Source organism: Diabrotica virgifera, chromosome 1 (genome assembly GCF_917563875.1).
Source record: "Diabrotica virgifera virgifera chromosome 1, PGI_DIABVI_V3a".
NCBI lineage: Eukaryota > Metazoa > Arthropoda > Insecta > Coleoptera > Chrysomelidae > Diabrotica > Diabrotica virgifera.
Window position 1 is genome coordinate 275,572,623 of NC_065443.1, and position 7,587 is coordinate 275,580,209.

General features: G+C 32.0%; 1 long non-coding RNA gene across 1 annotated transcript; it reads left to right on the forward strand.

Moving 5' to 3' along the window:
- The first annotated feature begins 1,287 nt into the window (after positions 1–1,287).
- LOC126884626 (uncharacterized) lies at positions 1,288–3,391 on the forward strand. Its single transcript, XR_007698114.1, has 2 exons — positions 1,288–1,712; positions 2,371–3,391. It is a non-coding gene; the product is annotated as an uncharacterized LOC126884626 (long non-coding RNA).
- The last annotated feature ends 4,196 nt before the right edge of the window (positions 3,392–7,587 follow it).

The following is a 7,587-nucleotide window of genomic DNA, read 5'->3' on the forward strand; positions in this document are numbered from 1 at the left end:
CATTTCTATGATATTACTAATATATTTTTGACCTTTCTCTCCACTATAAAACTTAGAACCCTAAGCATATATTATAGAAAAGGCACAAAAAGTTGTTTGAGAAGAAAGCAAAATTCTTCAGAAGAGAAAAACGATTTTTGAATATTTAAATTAGGGATTAAATTAAGAGGGAGCAGGAGTATCAGTATGGCGCTTGTTTTTTGACAACGATGGCTTTTATTTTCATCGATATTGGTTCTTTTTCATTATCTTAATTTAATCGCCTTATTTTCAACCCTATCTACAGTTGCGTCATTATGCATTTGAAACAAGGACTAGCGTAGCTCGTATTTCAATAACGACGCAACTACCCTGTAGCGGCTCAGTACATTTTTACAGTTCGGTAGTTTTTGTATCATCTGTACACAGGGCCCCCGCAAAGCTAAGCAGCGCCCGCGTGTGGTACATATTTTAGCGCCCTTTAAATCTACTATATCCACTTATGAAATAAATCTATAATTTTTTTTATTTTTGACGAGCTCATGCTATATAGCTAATATTGCCAAACCAGATAATCTTTCCTCTACCATAGTAGATTTCATATAATTTTTAATTAACTTTAATTTTGAAAATGATCTCTCACAGAAGCAACAGACACAGTTAAAGTGAAATTAATTCTTAATGAAATATTTGGTAAAGATGAAGTTAGATATTTTCAAATGTCTATTGAAAATTGTTAAAGAGGATTTGATGAGTCAAGTAATGAAAATAATTTCTAAAGCGTTTATCTCATTAAATAAATCAGTTGCACCAATATCCGCCTCCGTTTTTACTGGATCAGTTAGGTTTTGTTGAAGAGAAGGACCGTTTTTCAAAATATCATCGTCAATTAATGTAAATATATCACTAAAAAACCAAAAACATTATCATAACCAGACATTATGTCAAATCTACTATTTAACGAACTTAGTACTTGATCATTATTATAATACTGTCTATTTTCTATGTTAAAGGTATCATTATCTGCTATATGTATCTATAAGATTCTCACAAATTTTAATTATATGAAATTTGAATAGTTTTCTAGCTTTTATTCTACTCGACCATTTTGTATCACTTAGAGGTTTTAGATTTAATTCAGGAACATGCATTTTATAATACTCCTTCTATTTGTGAAGGAAGAGACATGCGTAAAATTCTTGTACAATATTAAAAAAGTTTACTATTTCATTTGACACTTTAGCAGCATCATTCACTACTTTTAAGCCATGTGCAGTGCGTGGAACAAAAAAATCTCGAGAGGTATAACATTCCGTTAACTTCTAATCATTTTTATTGTTATGCGATTTAAATTTTAATAATGTTCTGTTATTAAATTCTACTTGAAACAATTACTAATAAATATTTCGTCTTTCACTGACGTCATCACAAACCTATAGATTAGCAGACCTGTACGTTTTGTACCTTGTGTACTCCTGGCGGTAAACCCATGAACCGTATTGTGACATGGTCGGCGTAGAACGGAAAATAAGATATCACTTTTGGTCGGAGCCTTCAACCGAATAAGTACCTAGTGGCAGATAACCTATCCACGTAAAAGTGGCGAATATTTCATTCTTGTTTCAAGTCATAGTATTATTTTGAAAAGAAATTATCCAAGTTTATTACGTATGTGTTTAGTGGGCTGAAGAAACGAGGTTGGAGGTTCGCAGCAGTGATTTGTGGTTTATCTGGTAAATAATTTTTTGTTTTTACACGCTACTATAACGCCATATTTGTTTTTTGTCTTATTTGACGTCTTCAAAAAAATTTTACTATTAAATCTTGCAGTGAGCTTATTAATTCAGGCTGGTATCTTTTAACTTTTTCATTGTCTGTAATATCCACTAAGAGGGAAAGTATTTTGTCATAAATCTTAAAAAATTATCTCTCTTAATTTGTGGGGTTATGTTACATCACATATTACCCAATTCCAATTTTATATATTATAATCATGAAGTTCTGAAACATAGTAAATTCCGTACATCATATCCACCGATCCTGTTCCGATATTTGGTATTTTCATAAATTTTTACACTACTTTGGCATTATTCCATATCATTTAATAACTATACTATTTTTTATGAAAAGCTATTTCCAAAATAAATCTATTCAGCATTTAAATTTTAGACTTACTTGTCTACATATTATCGAGTCAAGGCCATTTTATATGCCAATCTTATGACAAGGTCACCAAACAGTCTAGTGGAAGATTGTTTTTTCCTTTCTAATGAGATAGCTTTTTCTGATTCTTCTTTATTCTAAATAAAAACTTCCTGATGTTTGTTTTTCTTTCTCTGACTTTTCCCTACATTATTACAAGGAAGTAAAACCAGGATTCTATTTTTTTAGCCACTGGGGAAAATCTTTTAACTACTCCTACCACCTGAGAAGGACCGCTTTTCGACCAAGTCACCTAGGGGACAAGTACTAGAGGAACATGTAATTTTTGTTCTTCATTATCCTGCATTTTGGAGAATTGCCGTGTTACGGTTGACTGCGTAGCACCATTCTGTGCTTAAGACTTTACTGAGAAGTAGTAAGGAAAACTTGTGGGGACAATATCAGGTCAATCGGGTTTGTTTCGGGAACTTTTTATATTTAACAGTGCAATAGTTATCTACCTATACCAGTACACTTATACACTTATTTTTTTTTATAATATCCAGAACATTTAAGTAATTAACATACACATAATTCAATAGCGCTCCAACACCTGTATGTCTCTTTGTAAAAGAGGATAATTTGGGCCCAAATAACCTTTTCCCATACAGTAGTTCCTTACATTTATTTTTTATTAATATTATTAGACTTGTTTCCCATATTTTTCATATAACTATATATATATTTTAATATTATTAGCTTGTTTCTTGTAATTTAAATTCCCAATTTGTTTGCTTAACTTAAATTCATTTGTTATTAAATTAAATTCAATCCCTAATCCCTATCCTTCAGGATAGCTATTAGTTTTACTTGGTCATTATTAAAAACCACGAGTCAGAAAAAGGATCTTTATCATCCAGGACTGCGTTGGTTCAGTTAGGTGTTGCCTATTCAACTCATTGAGTTATATATATTTGTATGGTTCATCCTAGGTAGGTATTTTAGTATTGATTTCTTGTAGTATTTAACGTTGCTGTACGTATTACAATCGTATGATTATTTGGTGAAGGTTGTTGTTTAACCTTAGTGTAAGTTGGGGGTACGCTCCATATAAGAGCTACCCCAGTACTAATGTAATTATAGTTCTCATATTCAGATAAGTAGTTAAGTCAAATTGTCATTTTAGAGTTACATAGGTTGTATTTTTTCTAACTCAGAGGTTGTCAATAATCTAGGTAGTTATATTTTAATAAATATTTATTTGTTTGTATATCAATTATTTTTTTCCCATTTTTGAATTTAATAATTTAATATATTGAATAATTTACAGCAGTGTAAGATACCTGGGAGTTCGGTCCATCCCTACTTCTGGCGCCCGCAATTTAGTCTATTTTATGTATCTCTTATATTTTTCTATTTTTATTATATTAATATTTATTCTATCTATTTTATAAGCCTCTCTTTTTATATTCATATTTCTGGTTCTAGTCATCATCCCTCTTTAGTTTAAGCTACTGTTCTTCGACAGGCATGCAAACGAGCCGTACCCATCCTTGAGTGTCAAGTCGTTCTCTTGCATTTCTTGCTAGCCAATTCTATTTAGTTTGCCTCTGTCTCCCCATACTTCTATTATCAGTTCCTCACCCACTCACTCATTTCACCTTAGCATTCTAGTTCTACAAATACTACTGCAAAGTAGTTTTTTGTTACAGAGGTTTTCTACCCTTATCATACACGCATATTGGCACCGATATCATACCCTTGACCTCCCGTGTCTTTTATACGAGCAAAATTTCGCGACAATGTTTTTTAAATGCATTAATTTTTTTCGAATCCTGAGAAAAATAATAAGCATTTTTAAAAAACTTAAACGCAGAATGAAAGATTACGTTTTTACTGAAAGCCGAAAGTCCCTTAGAATAACAAAGAAGTTTTTTTTGAGATATTTGAAATTAAAAATCACACTAAATTTTCTCTTTTTTTTACCTCTGTAACTTATTCAAACAAACATAATAGAAGTTTTCAGGGACTTTCAACCCTCGGTAATATTGCAGTCTTTCATTCTGCGTTTAAATTATTCAAAAATACTTATTACTTTTCTCAGGATTTGAAAAAAATGAATGCATTTAAAACGCATTTGCGCGAAATTTTGCGCCCTTAAATTTAAATTTTTTAATGGTTCAGCTACAAAATTAAATAGTCTTTCCCCTGTAGTGTCAAATATTAGGTAAAAAGCTAAAAAACTCTCTTGTATTTCAACTTTTTTTAGAATTATCGTTAAATACTACATATTATCGCAAACTTAGGCTTGTTTGCTTTTTATGACAGGAATCTGGGATACAGTTCATAATTATTGAATAATATTTGTAACTATGCACTAAACCGTCCATACCCAACATTAGTTTTTACTTTTACGTTAATTCTATTATTTATGAATAATGCAAAATAGGTATTCGGATATTATACTATTTTAAATATAAAATAATAGTAATAATTATTAACAACAAATATAAAATAACATTTTAATTATTTTTTCATTAATAACACAATATTTAATTTTTGAGATTTCTCTCGATGTTCATGAAAAAATTGAAATTAAACTTATATAAAAAATCATTCTCATTTAAAATAAATATTTCTTATTTGCCAAACCTTCGGTTTGGCGCCCTTTTGGGATTGCGCCCGCGTGCGTCGCACGCGTTGCACGCCCGGTTACGGGGGCCCTGTCTGTACATAATATTTTAGAAGTGAATTCGCAATAAACAGGAATTGAGAAAATTTGCAGTTACGTCACTCTTCCTCCATACCGGACTGAATATCTGCTGAGTTTTATTATTATAATTTATCCTGGGTGGCACAGCAGTCGGTTCCCCTCTACTTAACTTATTCTTACAGTGGTGCTACCTATTTGGCCACGTGAAGTCGTATTAAAAATTGTGAAAAGTATCTTTAGTTTTATAGATAATACTATTGAGAGTCTTGTGGGTAAAATTTATATTTTTGTAATTAGATAAGCATTTTGTGTTTTTTGTAAGCCCGCACCATGAGTGGTGGTTATTTTATTTGTAAGAAACCTCTGGGGAAAATTATTTGTCAGTGGGAAAGCCGAGCCATCTTTACTTGCTGTTGTGGGCGAACGTTTTTCGTCTCTTTATATAGCGGAAATAAAGACGATTTTTTGGAAACCCTGAGATACAAATGATTAGCTAAAACAGTCACAAAAATGCATTTAATCTCTTCTTACTTTCTCCACTACAAGATGCAGCCCGATTCCACCCACAGACTCCGAGTATATCACCAGATTCAGTCATGGCTCGGTAATCATTGTGATCCAAAAGATTGGGGCTGGAAAAAGCATGGAAAATTTTGGATACCAATCCAAACTTCTAAGCCTCCAGTACCCATGAGCTTATTAAATTAATATTTGCAGATTCAATGGAAATTAGAAGTGCATGTGGTTGCCAAAAATCAGACCTCAAATGTTCAGCAGTGTGCCTCCATTATGGTGGTGAAAGTTGCAGCAACATCGTGGACATATCAACATTAATTATTTATATAATAATTAATGTTATATAATAATTATTATTAAATAATAAATATTACCGACAATTTCACCTCGGATACTGATTCAGATCTTGACTCGCAGCCTGGACCATCGAAAAAAATGAAAAAATAATAACTTTGATAGATCTTTTTCAATATGTAATAATAAATAATATTATTTTGTCTAGAAATTGTCCGTGGATTAATGGAAATACCACACAAAAAACGCGCCTCCAGACTCTACCTCATAGGTGGCGGGGAAAGGGGTCAAAAATAGCTTAATAATAACATAGGAATGTTAAAATTTTAATAAATAAATATACAGATAGAAAAGTAACTAAGCCTAAGGTTTTGTTTTTATCGTATTCTTATGAGAATTCGAGAACCTGGTCAAGTTTGTAGCGCTGTAAAACCTAGATAAATAAATAAAATTAAACAACTATTCGTTAAAAAATCCTCTACAAAATCGCTATGATGTTATTTTATTGTGAAATGAACGGAAAAAAGGTATAACCTCCAAAAGGAAAGCTCTTACAACATTTTCTCTTATTTTTGTTTATAACTTTTTTGTTGGCCACTTGACGATAAAAAGTGATAGATATAAAATTATAGAAAATTGAATTTGCTACAGTTTACGTTTAGATTTTAGGTAAAAAGTGATAGATATAAAATTATAGAAAATTTAATTTGCTACAGTTTATATGGTTTGTAGGGTTGTTAGTTTAGGAGATACAGCGCAAAAGCCCTTTGCAAGCCTCTTCCAAGATGGAGGCCGGGGGACAAGCGTGGCGACCCCAAAAACTTGAACTTAAGCTTCTACTGAACCACCCTACAGATTAAAAAATAAAAGTGACTCCTCTAAGATATGCAACCATAAATGTAACATCTTAATGGACTAAATCAGTTTTTATCAATTTAATGCCAAAAACCCTCGAAACTCCCGAAAATGACGTGCCGTAGTGCCAAAGTCATAATATTGTCCTATAAAAGGTTATGTAAGGTTTTTGTTTGTTTATTTCTTTTTCTTCTTCTTTTATGGCCTTTGAGAGCTGTGCCCATTTAACCAGCAACATTTCTTAAAATTTGCGCATAACTAAAGATACCATGCAACAAAACTATTACGAACCTAATCGACTAATCATTGATAGGGAAGGGAAAGGGTTAAAAAATAAACTGTCGTTAAAATATAACCTACATAAATAAAAATTAATTTGAAAACAACATAATATTTAACCTCCAATATTATGACCATTATGTCCATAGAAAGAATTATGACCCTAAAGTGGAACTGGGCTGGACACATAGCTAGAATGTCAGATATCAGATGGACACAGCGAATAATACACTGGAGACCAAGACAAGAGGCATATCGAAGTAGAGGTCGTCCGCCAACCAGATGGTCTGATGACATCAAACGGATCGACAGAAACTGGATGCAGACAGCACAGGACAGAAATGCATGGAGAAGACTAAGGGAGACCTATATCCAGCAGTGAATGGATCCGGGTTGAATGATGATGAAGATGATGAATGTTATGACAGAAGTCAGTTACCATTTACAATCTCAACAAATAAAATAATGACGTCATATAAACTCGTCACTAATTCTAGCAAATGAAATGGCCGCTGTAGTAGGAATGGCATCTTAAAAAAATCTGATTATTCCCTATATATTTTTTCAAAGTTAGAATATGGCAAAAAGGGGAAAAGTACGTGCATTCCTTATTTTTTACCTTTTCCTATACTATACCTACCAACATTATCAAATTTATAGGTAAGTTAGTTCACATTCTAACACTATTTGTTTGATTTTAATACCAGAGAGTTAATGAGAAAATATGAAATGTAATATGTACAGTCGATTCCAAAAACCTTAAATTATTGTATAATCACCCATACCATACAGCTATATCTACATAGAGC